General features: G+C 42.2%; 1 protein-coding gene across 1 annotated transcript in view; it reads right to left on the reverse strand.

The window, feature by feature from the left end:
* The window catches only part of LOC136856752 (putative fatty acyl-CoA reductase CG5065), a 244,179-nt gene that overhangs the window by 43,524 nt on the left and 186,817 nt on the right, over positions 1-13,838 (reverse strand). The window lies entirely within an intron of this gene.

Below are 13,838 nucleotides of genomic sequence, written 5' to 3' on the forward strand. Positions count from 1 at the left end.
AGTTTAAAATTAACTCAATTCTTCCAGGCTTTATACAGTAGTGTCTAAAATTGTATCGCATTTTAAGTCACTATTTAAAACACTGAACAGTTTAAAATGAACTCGTATATAAGTATATCTTAATGAAGATAAAGAGGAAAAGAAAGTAGGCAGCTTAGCTGGAAAACACAAAACTAGAAAGGAACTTTTAGAGAAAAATGAAAAATTCGATGCTGGATGCCTACGGGATCTTTTCGAAGGTGCTGGCTAGGAGACTCAAGCTCTTTGCAGAGAATTAGGTGGAAGACTCACGGTGGGTTCCGGCGCAACAGATCACATACTAACCCTAGGGCTCATCCTTGAAAAGCGTTACGAGTACAACTTCAATATCCACCAGCTCTACGTTGACTACTAGGAGGCTTACGGCAGTGTGGACAGGTCAAGGTTGCGACAGGTGTTGGAAGAGATGCAGGTGCCGACGAAGATCACCAGCCTTGTCCTGATGACTGTGAGAAGTACCAGAGCCAAAATGAAAAAGGTCCAGGGCCAGCTCTACAGGGAGTTCGAAGTGTTGAGTGTGTTGAGACAAGGCGACTCATTGTCTGGAGTATATTTAGCGCCGAATACCACTGAACCCAGGGAGTAACAATTGCATCGCGGACGATGTTGTCCTATTCGGGAGAAGTGCGAACTACCTGCCGCACATGAGCGAGGGATCATAACATTTGGGCTTACAGATCAACAAGGACAAAACAAAGTACACGGTGAACACTCGAGACAAAACAAGATCTCACGGCGTGAGAGGCCTGGAATTTCCAGGTAACACCTACGAGAGAGTGGCGCATTTTAAGTACCTGGGAGCCCTCATGACTGAGGACAACAAGGTCAGCGAGGAGACAAAGCCTAGGGTGACAGGTAAGAACGGGTGTTACTTCGCCTTCCAGAAGTTACTGAAGATTGCAAACGCTGTCCAGAACATTGAAATTCACCGTGTACTGGGATTATAATCCGTCCATTTGTGTTGTATGCATGCGAGACGTGGACCCTAAACGAGCGCGAAAAGAACTTTCTACAGGTGTGAGAGAGAAAAGTCTTGAGGAAGATCTTTGGCGCGGTTCGCGATCAAGGAGAGTGGCGCATCAGGACCAGCGAAGAAGTCTATGTCCTGTATGGTGACCTCGAGATAGTCGCAGAGGCTAAAAAGAGGAGACTTCGGTCGGTATCTCGGGCACATCGTTAGGATGGACCAGGACCGGGCAATGAAGATGATCCTTGACCAACATCCTAGCGGCCAACAAGATGGCTGGACAACACCTCGAAAGATTTGGAGTTGTTAGGGATCCATGGCTGGAGAAGAAGAGCTCTGGACCGAAAGGAGTGGGCGAGTGCCATTGCAGAAGCCAGGGTCCTTCATGGGCTGTAGCACCAGGAGAGTGAGATCCTGGAATAGTCCGTTATCTATAGAAACTATGTGCAATTACAGAGTACTATCACTTCCTGATGCTCTAGCCTTCCTCACTGAAGATGAAAGTTCCTCTTTCTCAAAAAGTGCGGCTATTTACCGCCCTCGCGAGTGGACGAAGGTTAAAACACAGTATCTCCAATTCGTTTTGGGAATTTCTATTATTTGGAAGACACTCCTTGAAAATTTCATGAACATTTATCTCCGGACTGTCCCCTATATTACAGTACAATCCCATGGGAAACCATTCACGATGCCGTTCGAACACTCTGTCTTCCGCATCGAAGCTTGATGCAACCCCTTCTCTGTTGGTCCAAGAAAAGCCGGACCGAAAATCTGACTTATCAGCAGGGGCTGCAAATCATAATCGACAATTCATTGTAATTAGTGCGTATGCGACGTGTGTCTGTTCGTCTTAAGGGCAAAAGTGTCTATAGTGGTGGGTATATCTGTAATTTGTTACTGCTCGATTTGGGAAGAAGGCAGTCGAGGTTTATATGTTAAGTACCATCCCAGTATTCAGCTATAGTTTAAATGAAAATTCATGGAAATCCAATTCTATTGTGGCCAATTGTGGTATTTTGACTCCATTTCTTCCCCAGCCTCATTTCCAAAGCTAAGTTCACGCCATCCTAGGTCCTTAAACCTGTCTTAAATTCAAGGATAAACAGGGGATCAAACCCTGTCCAATCGTGCGGAAACCTACTGTATTGACCCCCAGACTACAGACAGTTATTAACTTACTGCAGTAAGAAGTAATAAAACAAAAGTGCGGCCAGTACCCAGTATTCGGGAGATAGTGGGTTCGAACCCCACTGTCGTCAGCCCAGAAGATGGTTTACTGTGGTTTCCCATTTTCACACCAAGAAAATGCTGAGGCTGTACCTTAATTAAGGCCACGGCCACCTCCTTTCCACTCCTATCTCTTTCCTGCCCCATCGTCGCCATAAGACCTATCTGTGTCGGTGTGACGTAAAACAACTTGTAGTTGTGAAAACAAAAAGAGACCCTTCTGCATTACCGGCGAGTTGTTCGGACAACACAAATTGTGAAAATCGATGGAGTTTGGCCATGTGATTAGGGGTGCGTAGCTGTGAGCTTGCATTCGGGAGATGGTGGGTTCGAATTCCTCCGTTGGTCCTGAAAATGGTTTTTTGTGGTATCCCATTTTCACACCAGAAAAATACGGGGGCTGTACCTTAATTAAGACCACGGCCGCTATCTTCCCAATTCTAGCATTTTTCCATTCTTGCGTCGTCGAAATATTTCTATGTGCCAGTGCGACATTAAATGCCAGTAAAAAAATTAAAAATATAAAAAATGTGAAAAGTCCAATTCGGGCAGATGTCTTCAAAGACAGCCAAATCAATATCAAAAGAGTCGAATGTTGATCTTCTGACCTATGTGCAGTAGTTGGTTCTAGCGCAGACGACAATCACGTTTCAGGACTTGCAGCTTAGACTGAATTAAAACCGATATTTTTAACAGACCCACTCTGCATTATAGAAACATACGTAATTTTTGAAAGTGCTAGTCCAATCTATCCCTCGGGTCGGAATTGTGAACAAGAAACCAATAAATATTTCTGCATAATTTTACACCTCTTCCTAATTTATTTGACAGAGAGTGTAATTGAATTTGTAATGTGCGAGCTTACAGGATAATAATTCAGGATTCGTCTAGTGACTGAGAGACGTAAATCCAATCTGCGGATATGTACAAAAATTGCTGAGCGTAGCATCGACTATGATGGTGCGATTTGGTAATGAGGACAGAACCGTAAAACTGACGCATAAATCACCTAGGTGGCGATTATTATTGTGCCGGCAGGTACACCTCAATCCCGCTCATTCAAAAGAAGCGCTTTAATGAACTCCTCTATCGACCAAAAGGTGAAATTGCTACTACAGGAAGTTGGGACATTAATCAGAAGATGTCACCATTGAAGTATTGAGTAATTGTGTTATTGTGAAGTTGCCTAAACTGACAGAATTTATTCGCCTTGTGTTTGTTTACTTCAAGAAGTTTGAACTTTTCTCCATAGATGGTAGTACAAAAACTAAGGTCACATACTCTGGTGCGAGGAAGAACTATTTGTTATTGAAGGAAATTTTGTGTTTATAGGTTTCCTCAAGTAAATCATCTTTCACTTATTTTTTATATATTTCAAGGTTTGCAACACTTCCCTCTCATTCCGCAGTTTTTTAATGTGACCAATCACTAATTTTCTGTACTTATTTTTCAGCCTATCACAGGCTTCTTCTTGGTTTTTGGGTGTGAAATTTTGAATGTGCCAATAAAATTGAGAGGGTGTGCCCGGATTAGTCCAGAATCCTCTCGAACCTTCCCTTCGGGTATATAAGCTGAGGCTTTTCTGGCTACCTTATCTATTGATCGTCGCCTTTCTGAGTGTGTGTGTGTTAAGACAGGAGGCGGGGCGCCTCATTCTTTGGCGGGCAGAACAACAGCCAGGTAATGGCCACCTAAATTCTATCTTTCTTGCTGTCTCCACAAATTTATCCGAGGGGAAGGTCCGAAATTCCAACTATGTAACCAACCTTTTCTAAAATGTAAAATTTCCTTCGGCTAATGTAAAAAATTTCATAAATCTTTAACTGTAATTCGGGAATAGAGAGTGCGTTACCCTCTCGAGCTCCCCTTCAACTTGGTTTGAAATGACTATGACCTTGTAACTGTTTTTTCTTCTTTTTCGTAATGTATTAAATTATCCTTTATTCGTGTCACCTCAGTAGCTTGGGATTAGCCCCTGTATCACTGGGCCAAGAGCCCGTTGGGATTTTATTCTTCATTTAGGAGTGCAAGTTTACGCCTCCATTCATTTTGTGTTCTGGCCATTAATTTATCCTGTTATCCTTTTTCCACGAAGGCCCAGTAGGTTGGGTACTTTTATCAACTGTAAATTGCACCCAGAGAGGCCAGAGATATTAAAATTTTGTGTAATGTTGCCGTGAGTAGGCTGTTAGAAACTGAGAGCATGTAAACTCTTTTCTAAGTTTTTGTTATAGTGAGGGGTGCCTCTGGAAGTCTAAATATTGTAACTTTTGCAGCAAGTGCTCTTAAATTTGGGAGATTTCTATACCTCTTTTGTAATTGTAAATGTGTAAATTGAGGGCTCGAAGCCCAAAATTGTTAAATTCTCTATTCTGGGGTGTCCCACCCTTGTAACTGAATTGGCATTGTACCTGTGATTTCATTGTTATTTCACCTAGTGAAAATTTGTTAAGTTTGTTTTTTGAAAGAAATATAACCTTTGTTTAAAGTTTTAATTCAAATGTTGATATCGTAGTTAGACCCATTCAAACCCAGCACCTTCCTTCACCTCTCTGCGATCCACAAAAACTCGGTAACAATTATTATTATTATTATTATTATTATTATCATCATCATCATCATCATCATCTGTTTACCCTCCAGGTTCGGTTTTTCCCTCGGACTTAGCGAGGGATCCCACCTCTACCGCCTCAAGGGCAGTGTCCTGGAGCTTCAGACTCTTGGTCGGGGGATACAACTGGGGAGTATGACCAGTACCTCGCCCAGGCGGCCTCACCTGCTATGCTGAACAGGGGCCTTGTGAAGGGATGGGAAGAGTGGAAGGGATAGGCAAGGAAGAGGGAAGGAAGCGGCCGTGGCCTTAAGTTAGGTACCATCCCGGCATTCGCCTGGAGGAGAAGTGGGAAACCACGGAAAACCACTTCCAGGATGGCTGAGGTGGGAATCGAACCCACCTCTACTCAGTTGACCTCCCGAGGCTGAGTGGACCCCGTTCCAGCCCTCGTACCACTTTTCAAATTTCGTGGCAGAGCCGGGAATCGAACCCGGGCCTCCGGGGGTGGCAGCTAATCACGCTAACCACTACACCACAGAGGCGGACAATTGGCATTGTACCTGTGATTTCATTGTTATTTCACCTAGTGAAAATTTGTTAAGTTTGTTTTTTGAAAGAAATATAACCTTTGTTTAAAGTTTTAATTCAAATGTTGATATCGTAGTTAGACCCATTCAAACCCAGCACCTTCCTTCACCTCTCTGCGATCCACAAAAACTCGGTAACAATTATTATTATTATTATTATTATTATTATTATTATTATTATTATTATTATTATTATTATAAGGTTATAACAGTGATCTCATTCCAAGGATAGTGCATAACAGCCTAAAAATTCTCAATCTGTATCCTTTCAGCTACATAGAACTGACATCTCGTCCGAAAGTTTTTGGAGATGAAACACCCCACCCACTACATGTATGCAAATATTATGTGACTATATACAACACCTCTTCTTTATATCTGTCACCGAAGAGGTACTAATACTAATTGTAATATTGTGAATTATTATTATTATTATTATTATTATTATTATTATTATTAATAATAATAATATTATTATTATTATTATTAGCTCGTCTCTAACTCTAAAATCAATTATTAGCTATATATTATTTTGTTTGTAAATATTTTGGACAGCATTGCCATAGCATTTGAAGCAATTTTCTTTGAGAACTCTGTTGAACAGTTACGTAAGTATTTTTGCCTGAGAAAACGCATCGTTATGCTTGGTCGACCTGCCGCCCCACTGGTATAGAATGTTCTTATTGTCTTTTGTTCTGGAAGACTTTTATGCAGATTTCTAGGCATTACGTCATCGAGGAAGAACACATTCCATGCGTCTGGCGTTGCTGTTGCTGGCCGGAGCATTTTATCGCACTGAGAAAGATTTTGCAAAGACCGGATTCTTGACATTATGTGCTTTAACTCAAACAACGTTTTCGAAATAGCTGGACTGCTACACCAATCTAGGATCCGAGATTCAAACCCTGTCGCAGACAGTGGCTATCCTAAGTTTTATTCCCCAATCACTATCCCCACACATGCATGTTCTCATGCCAGGAAATGAGAATGAAAATCCACAGCCTGTTTCCAGTCACTCGACTGGGTCAGGTATAGAACGAATGAAGCCCCCATCTAGCGGCGAGGATAGGATATGTGCCGGCTGCCGAAGCCTGTCGCACTCCTTTGGGGCAATGATTAATGAATGATAGATGCTATGAAATGGTAATGTAGAGTGTTGCTGGAATGAAATATGACAGGGAAAACCGGAGTACCCGGAGAAAAACCTGTCCCGCCTCCGCTTTATCCAGCACAAATCTCACATCGAGTGACCGGGATTTGAACCAGGGTATCCAGCGGTGAGAGCCAGGAAATGCGGAATAATAATATAGCATCGATCGAGTACGCTTCGTGCGTCTAGTTGTAAGCTTACGTTCGGGAAATAGTTGACTTGAATCCTATCATCGGTAGCCCGGAATATGTTTTCTCCATTTTCACACCAGACGAATGCTGGGATTGTTCCTTAATTAAGGTCACGGCCGCTTTTTTTCAGCCTAAGTCCTTTCCTATCCCATCGCCACCGAAAACTTATCTGAATTAATGCAGCATTAACCACTAAGGATATCAAATAAATAAATAAATAAATAAATAAATAAATAAATAAATAAATAAATAAATAAATAAAATAAAATAAGAGTTTTGTCTGTACATTGCTCAGAATTTGAAAAGAATGGTATTTCTATATCGGTTATGTCCACCGTAACTTTTTAGTTTTCCGTAATTTCTGTCTGTCTGTCTGTCTGTCTGTCTGTCTGTCTGTCTGTCTGTCTGTCTGTCTGTCTGTCTGTCTGTCTGTCTGTCTGTCTGTCTGTCTGTCTGTGCGTGTATGTATGTATGTATGTATGTATGTATGTATGTATGTATGTATGTATGTATGTATGTATGTATGTATGTATGTATGTATGTATGTATGTACACGCATCACGAGAAAACGGCTGAAGAGAATTTAATGAAAATCGGTATGTAATGTCGGGGGATGAGCCACTACAATCTAGGCTATAAATCATTTTATTCACGCTGAGAAAAGTGGTAGCTTAGGGGAAGGCCTAAAATTTAATTCTCAAATATTTATATTATTAGCGATCCTGTCGATAAATACTACGTAACTAAGGTTATATAGAATTAAATTTCCGGTCATTTATGTCTTATACATTTTTACCGTACCGGCAATGATAACACAGATATTCATGAATTTGTATTTTTTCTGCTAAGTCCATATCAACACCGAGCCACGAGAAAATGGGTAAACAGAATTTAATGAAAATCGGTATGTAGAGTCCGGGAATAAGAAAATACAGTCCAAGTTATAAACAATTTTATTCACCCTGGATGAAATTGTAGTTTAGGGGAAGGCGCCTAAAATTTATTTTTTTAAATCCCTATGTTATTGGTCCTATCGAAAAGTATTACATAACATAAGTTATAGAGAATACAATTTCCGATCATTTATGTTTTATTCAGCTTTACCGAACCGAGTATGATAAGAGTCATATTTCATAGTAGGAAGAAAACTAAATGTGAAGGCCTGCAATATCAAAAGCGCCTAACATCGAGCAACAATAACATTACATTGACCGTTGTTTGTTGTGATGTTCTTTGTCTCTTATGCTGCCACTCAACTCCGAAGATTGGATTACTGCTGCGTACCGAGTATAGCAGCCTGACTGAATATTTTCCGGAAATGGCTGGGGAGTTAGAAAACTTTCTCTGGTGATTACATTTTCTGATACTGCTGGTACGTAGCACACTGGTTCGTCATATTATTTCAGCTATTCGATCCCTACTCTGACGCACTGTTTTGAATCAGCAGTGTGCACATTTAGGCCTAAGGCAGAGGCTCACTTAGTAGTAATAGTAGCAGTATGACCTGTTTGAGAATTACAATTTACGCCTATTCCAAATTATAGCACCACAATTCACAAAATAACTCAAAATTCAACCCTGAAAAGAGCCGTTTCTTAAGAAAAGCTTCTTCCTCTTCATTTTTATTATATTCTACATTCATTTTATTCCAAATTAGCAGTGAAGAGGGGATTTCTGCTCTGGCTTGGAGGAATAATTTGCCTCCAAGTCAGATAGATTTTTCCACCGTCAGTGTAGTGAATTGAGATTTTACGATTCATCGAGTACTCCTAGGAAATAGATTAGTAAAAAGGCATATTTTTTGCACTGGGACTCTCCACTGTTTGACTCCCCCCGCCGAAAAAAGGCGAAGAGTGTTCACGGATCACGGCTGTCTGCAGCTTGGTCATTCCAGCTCTGGAACTTTGAACTGTTAGATCGACAACCATAACATTAAATTAACTATTGTTTGTTGTGATGTTCTTTGTCACTTATGCGGCCACTGAACTCCGACAGATTGCATTACTGCTGCGTACCAAGTATAGCAGCCTGACTGAGCTATGCAATTCAATACAATCTTGCTCACTACGTGTACACTACCTAACCTAGACTTTTGTATACAAAGTAGAATTCCGTAGCGAAGCACGGGTACATCGGCTAGTAAATAAATAAATAAATAAATAAATAAATAATAAAAAATAAAAAGAAGAAAACTTGGATATCTCCAAAATCCAATGTTAGGCAAATTTCAAATTGACCACGTTGCAGTTACAACCAGAAACAGACAGGGGATTATGAATGTCAAGGTACGTAAAAGTCTGAATATTAAAACAGATCATTTCATGTCGGAAATTAAAGTAAAATTTCTAGCAAATAGACATCAAAACAGAGATAAGAAAAGCCAAGGATCGACACAGTAATTTTTAAACAAAAAATATTATATGAAGAAAATTTGTCAAAGTTGGAGATGGACAATTGGGAAGAAATCAGAGAATCGTCAACAAAAGCTGCCGAAAACTTGGGCCAAAGAAGAAAGGAAAAGGAAACACAGATGGTGGAACAAGATATGTGACGATCCACTTGAAGAGGGGCTAAAGACATGGAAGAGATGGTACTCCAACCAAACGACAGAACATTGGGCTGTTCCAATTTTTACAATCACTACTGATCTGCATTTTGGACAGTCGCCGAGGTGACAGATTCCCTATCTGTTGTTTTCCTAGCCTTTTCTTAGGCAACAAAGAAAAACCACTGCCAAGATCATCAGAAGAGAAAAGCGACGTTATGATAAAAACCGGTTAGAAAATACAGAAGACAACTTCAAGAAAGGTAACACTAGAGAATTCTACAGAACTTTTAAGGAAGAACTACAACAATACCAACCTCCAAGTTTCTGTTTGAAAAGAGAGGGCAGTACATTAGCATTGAACAACAAGGAGAATTGCCACCTTTTGGCCAATTATTTCGAAACCATTTTAAACTGCGAGGCACCACTGGAAAGGCTGAATTTCGAGAAGCCAACACAGATGAATCCACATTCAAAACCACCGAGTCTCATGGACATAAAGAAAATCATCAATGAACTCAAAAACAATTGCCAGGGGAAGATGGGATAGTAGCTGAATGTGGAAAATTGAAGGAAATAGGGCAACGAAAAACTTACATCGTTTAATCTGTGATATCTGGGAAAGTGAAAAAAATCCCTAGGGATTGCAAATGCGCCCTTATACACCCACTCCATAAGAAAGGAGGCCGCACCGACCCGAACAACTATCGAGGAATTTCGTTGTTACCCATTTCTTACAAAGTATTGTCCAAGGCGGTACTAAACATAATAGAAGAACAGGTAGATAATCAAACTGGTGAATATCAAGGGGGTTTAGAAAGGGAAGATTCTGTGTGGAACAGATCTTTAGTCTGAAAAGTATTCTGAGAATTAAAGCTATCCGAGGGAAATATACGATGGTTGTGTTTGTAGAGTTCAAAAAAAGCTCATGACTCCATCGACCGGCAGACACTCTTCGATGTTTTGGAGGAATTTGGAATTGATGTTAAAACAAGGGAAATTATAAATCAAACACTGACGAAAACAATCTCCAAAGTTAAATTTCATGAAGAACACAAAAAAAAGAAAAAAAAAACAAAAAAAACGCTGAACATATTAGAGCAGGAAAGATTCTAGAACCAACCATAAAAGGGTTATGATATAATACAAATATTGGCTAAATTGTCAGCGTACTGGCCTTCGGTTCAGAGAGTCCCGGGTTCGATTCCCGGCCTGGACGGGGATTTTAACCTTCATTGGTTAATTCCAATGGCTCTGAGGCTGGGGGTTTGTGCTGTCCCCAACATCCCTGCAACTCACACATCACACTATCCTCCACCACAATAACACACAGTTACCTACCCATGGCAGATGCCGCCCACCCATATCGGAGGGTCTGCCTTACAAGGGCTGCTCCCGGCTAGAAATAGCCACACGAAATTATTGTTATTATCGGCTGCTAACTTCAGGTTATTATTTCGTGTCAGAGCTTTGATACTATACAAACAGTACAAAATTACATTACATAAAGTACATGCTTTAGCACACCAAGGTACATTTATAATAGGTTAAGTCACACTGAGGTAATCCAATAATCAGCGATAGAAATTTCCTCTTCGGTCGCTTGAACGAGGTCTTGAAGTGTACATTGGACAGGGCATAGTTGACAGTTATATAAGGGGCGATCAAAAAGTTTCCGTTCGGCTTCCGTACAGTCCTGAATCGGGGTGCCAATCAGGAAAAATCGGTGTGAGCATTGAGGCAGTCATCCTACCGACGCGACGCACCAGGTTGAAGATCCCCGTGTGTTAAAATACCGTGTCCTGCTGCGTGAAGAAGTCCGTAAGCGCCTGCTGCATATCCTCGTCCAACAGGAAGCGTCGACCCTTCAAGGCCTGTTTGTGGGGACCGAAGACGTAATAATTGCACAATAGGACTCATCCACCGCCCGCTTGTTGTTGTCCGTAATGGATGAGGCTGATCTCCCATATCGACCGGCGTCTTGTGTCGAAACGCGACCCGCACGGAACTTAGTGCACCATTCCACAACAAAGGTTTTCGTCAGACATGCTGTCCCGTACACAGTCTTCATTCTCCGACGGACGTCCACCGGTGTTCGTCCTTCGGCAGCCAAGAATAGAGTAACAGCACGTTGGTGCTTTCTGGACACATTTGGTAATAACGTTGCCATAGTTCACGTGGCCACATATAACGCACGCACCTCGGCACGACTCGACTACCTCACTAATACCTTTGCTCTTTTTTTTTCGGGGTGGCCCCCGAAGCCCGCTCCCCCCGCGTGGCAATCGACTCAATCTATATTGCCTCCGACATGCTATTAATTTCTAAGAAGAACAGAGATAGCAGGAAAGAGTGGGAAGTGATACAAGGAGTACCAAGTTAGACTCGCTACCACGGCCAGAATTTGTGTTAGGTATGTGGTGTTAAGGCGTGGTATTAAGGGTCAGGAGAAGAGCATATAGGCGGAAAGAGAAAGAGCCTACATGTAAAACCTGACAAATTGTGATGGAACATGCAAGGATGTGGTTTCTGGATAGGTCCAGGTGTTTGTGTTAGTAGAGAAAAGGTATCATGCACCAGCCATGATCCATATTCTCGCCATTCCAGTCGTCAAGGGATCAGTCCTTCTGGGCACTGCCGTGACTAGCCCTTTGTCCACATGTCCGTGCTTATGTACCAGCATCGGAGTCGCGCAACGGTACATGTCCGCTGTAGCAAAGCCCTCAAACGGAAAATGTTTTGATCACGCCTTATACATGTGTGGGGTAGTTTGTTTTCCCCACAATCGCAAAATTCTGTCTGATCTCCTAAAAACCCCACTTCTGGAGGTTGTCCCTAGATTGCCCAGCACCACTCCTCGAACGATTACGTGACCTCCAAGTAGCCCAGCTGAGCTGATGTCCAGGCGTTGTATGCTGCTTCGTCACAGGTCTCGACGTTTTGTTGTTGGTGGTTCGTTTATACTGGTAGAAACGATTTTTCTTGATTTTCATCTTTTAGGAGGAGATCGAGGTCGATATAGAGGATGACTTCTGTTGACCTCTCATATCTTGCCGCCAATTTCCTCCGAATATCAGGGGGAGCATTACCAGCCATAAAACATAGCCTGCGCGGTTGCTAGGTAATACGGTCTAGCCATCGATCAATACTTCACATCACAGCCTGCACGGTTGCTAGGTAGCATAGCATCACACATTTTGTATCCCTAATTTCGTGGCGCAAATTTTCAGATGACCCTCAGTTTTAAGACATATTTAAGTCAACTTTAAAAATCCACACCTATTGTTAGTGGTGCTGCAAATCATGAATGGTACAGGATCGAATGTAAAATCTCAATGTTTGATCATATTTGTAATAAAATTTTTAAAATGGGAGCTTTACTACTACTACTACTACTACTACTACTACTACTACTGCTGCTGCTGTTCGGCTACGTGGTTAACTGGTTGGCGGTGGACTGCCCCTGTGCTTCCATAGCATCAATTGTTTTGTTTGCGGCTCATGGTAATGGAGCCATGTCTCATCACCAGTCACAAGCCTAGCCATGAAGTCGGCTGGATCTTGATCATGGCGTTGCAAAAGTTCTCTGCACACGTCCACACGCTTCTGCTTTTCGTCTGCAGTCAAGAGTCTAGGCACCCATGGATGACACCTTCCCCAACTGTAAGTGGCCGTGCACGATCCGCTGCAAGGTCTTTCCGCTAATTCCCGTGGCTGCCTCCATTTCCGTAAATGTGATGCATTTCTTTCCTTGGATGGCCTGTTCGACCCGGGCAATGTTGGCTGGTATTGACACTGTCACATTCCTTCGAGAACTGGTTCCCTCGTCCACCGATGTGCGGCCTATTTTCCAACCTTCCACCCAGTTGTAAACTGTTTTCCGTGACGGCACATGTTCTTCACAGACTGCTACCAAGCGCCTTCTTTCCATAGGAAACAAAGTCAGTTGCTTCCCATGTTGTCTGCTCCTACGCCGACAGTGTTGTTATGAAATGGCTATGACGAGTGCATTCGTTGGCCCCTGTGCGTGTGCTTCTGCCAAACGGTGGAACAAAAGCACTAGTTACACGTCACCACCTTCAAAAGTGAAATATGAACCACACCCGGACGTACAAAAATTGAAGAGTAAAACAATATAGTACGCCCCTCGTATATCAATATGTCGGTTGTTAACACAAACAACATCCACCCACTGCTCCCAGCACGGAAATTGCTGATTATATCAGAGTGTCATCGGGTACTGTACAAGAAATGTGTGTGTGCTTCCTGGACTTGAAGCTATGATTTATGACGGGAAAACAGATAACGGGAAGGGGACTTTTACCGGGTAAGTTGGCCGTGAGGTTAGAGGCGCGCGGCAGTGAACTTGCATCCGGAAGATAGTGGGTTCGAATCCCACTGTCGGCAGCCCTGAAGACTGAAGATGGTTTTCTGTGCTTTCCCATTTTCACACCAGGCAAATGCTGGGGATGTACCTTAATTAAGGCCACGGTCACTTCCTTCCAACTCCTAGGCCTTTCCTACCCCATCGTCGCCATAGACCTATCTGTGTCGGTGCGGCGTAAAGCCACTAGCAAA

This window comes from Anabrus simplex, chromosome 1, assembly GCF_040414725.1.
Source record: "Anabrus simplex isolate iqAnaSimp1 chromosome 1, ASM4041472v1, whole genome shotgun sequence".
NCBI lineage: Eukaryota > Metazoa > Arthropoda > Insecta > Orthoptera > Tettigoniidae > Anabrus > Anabrus simplex.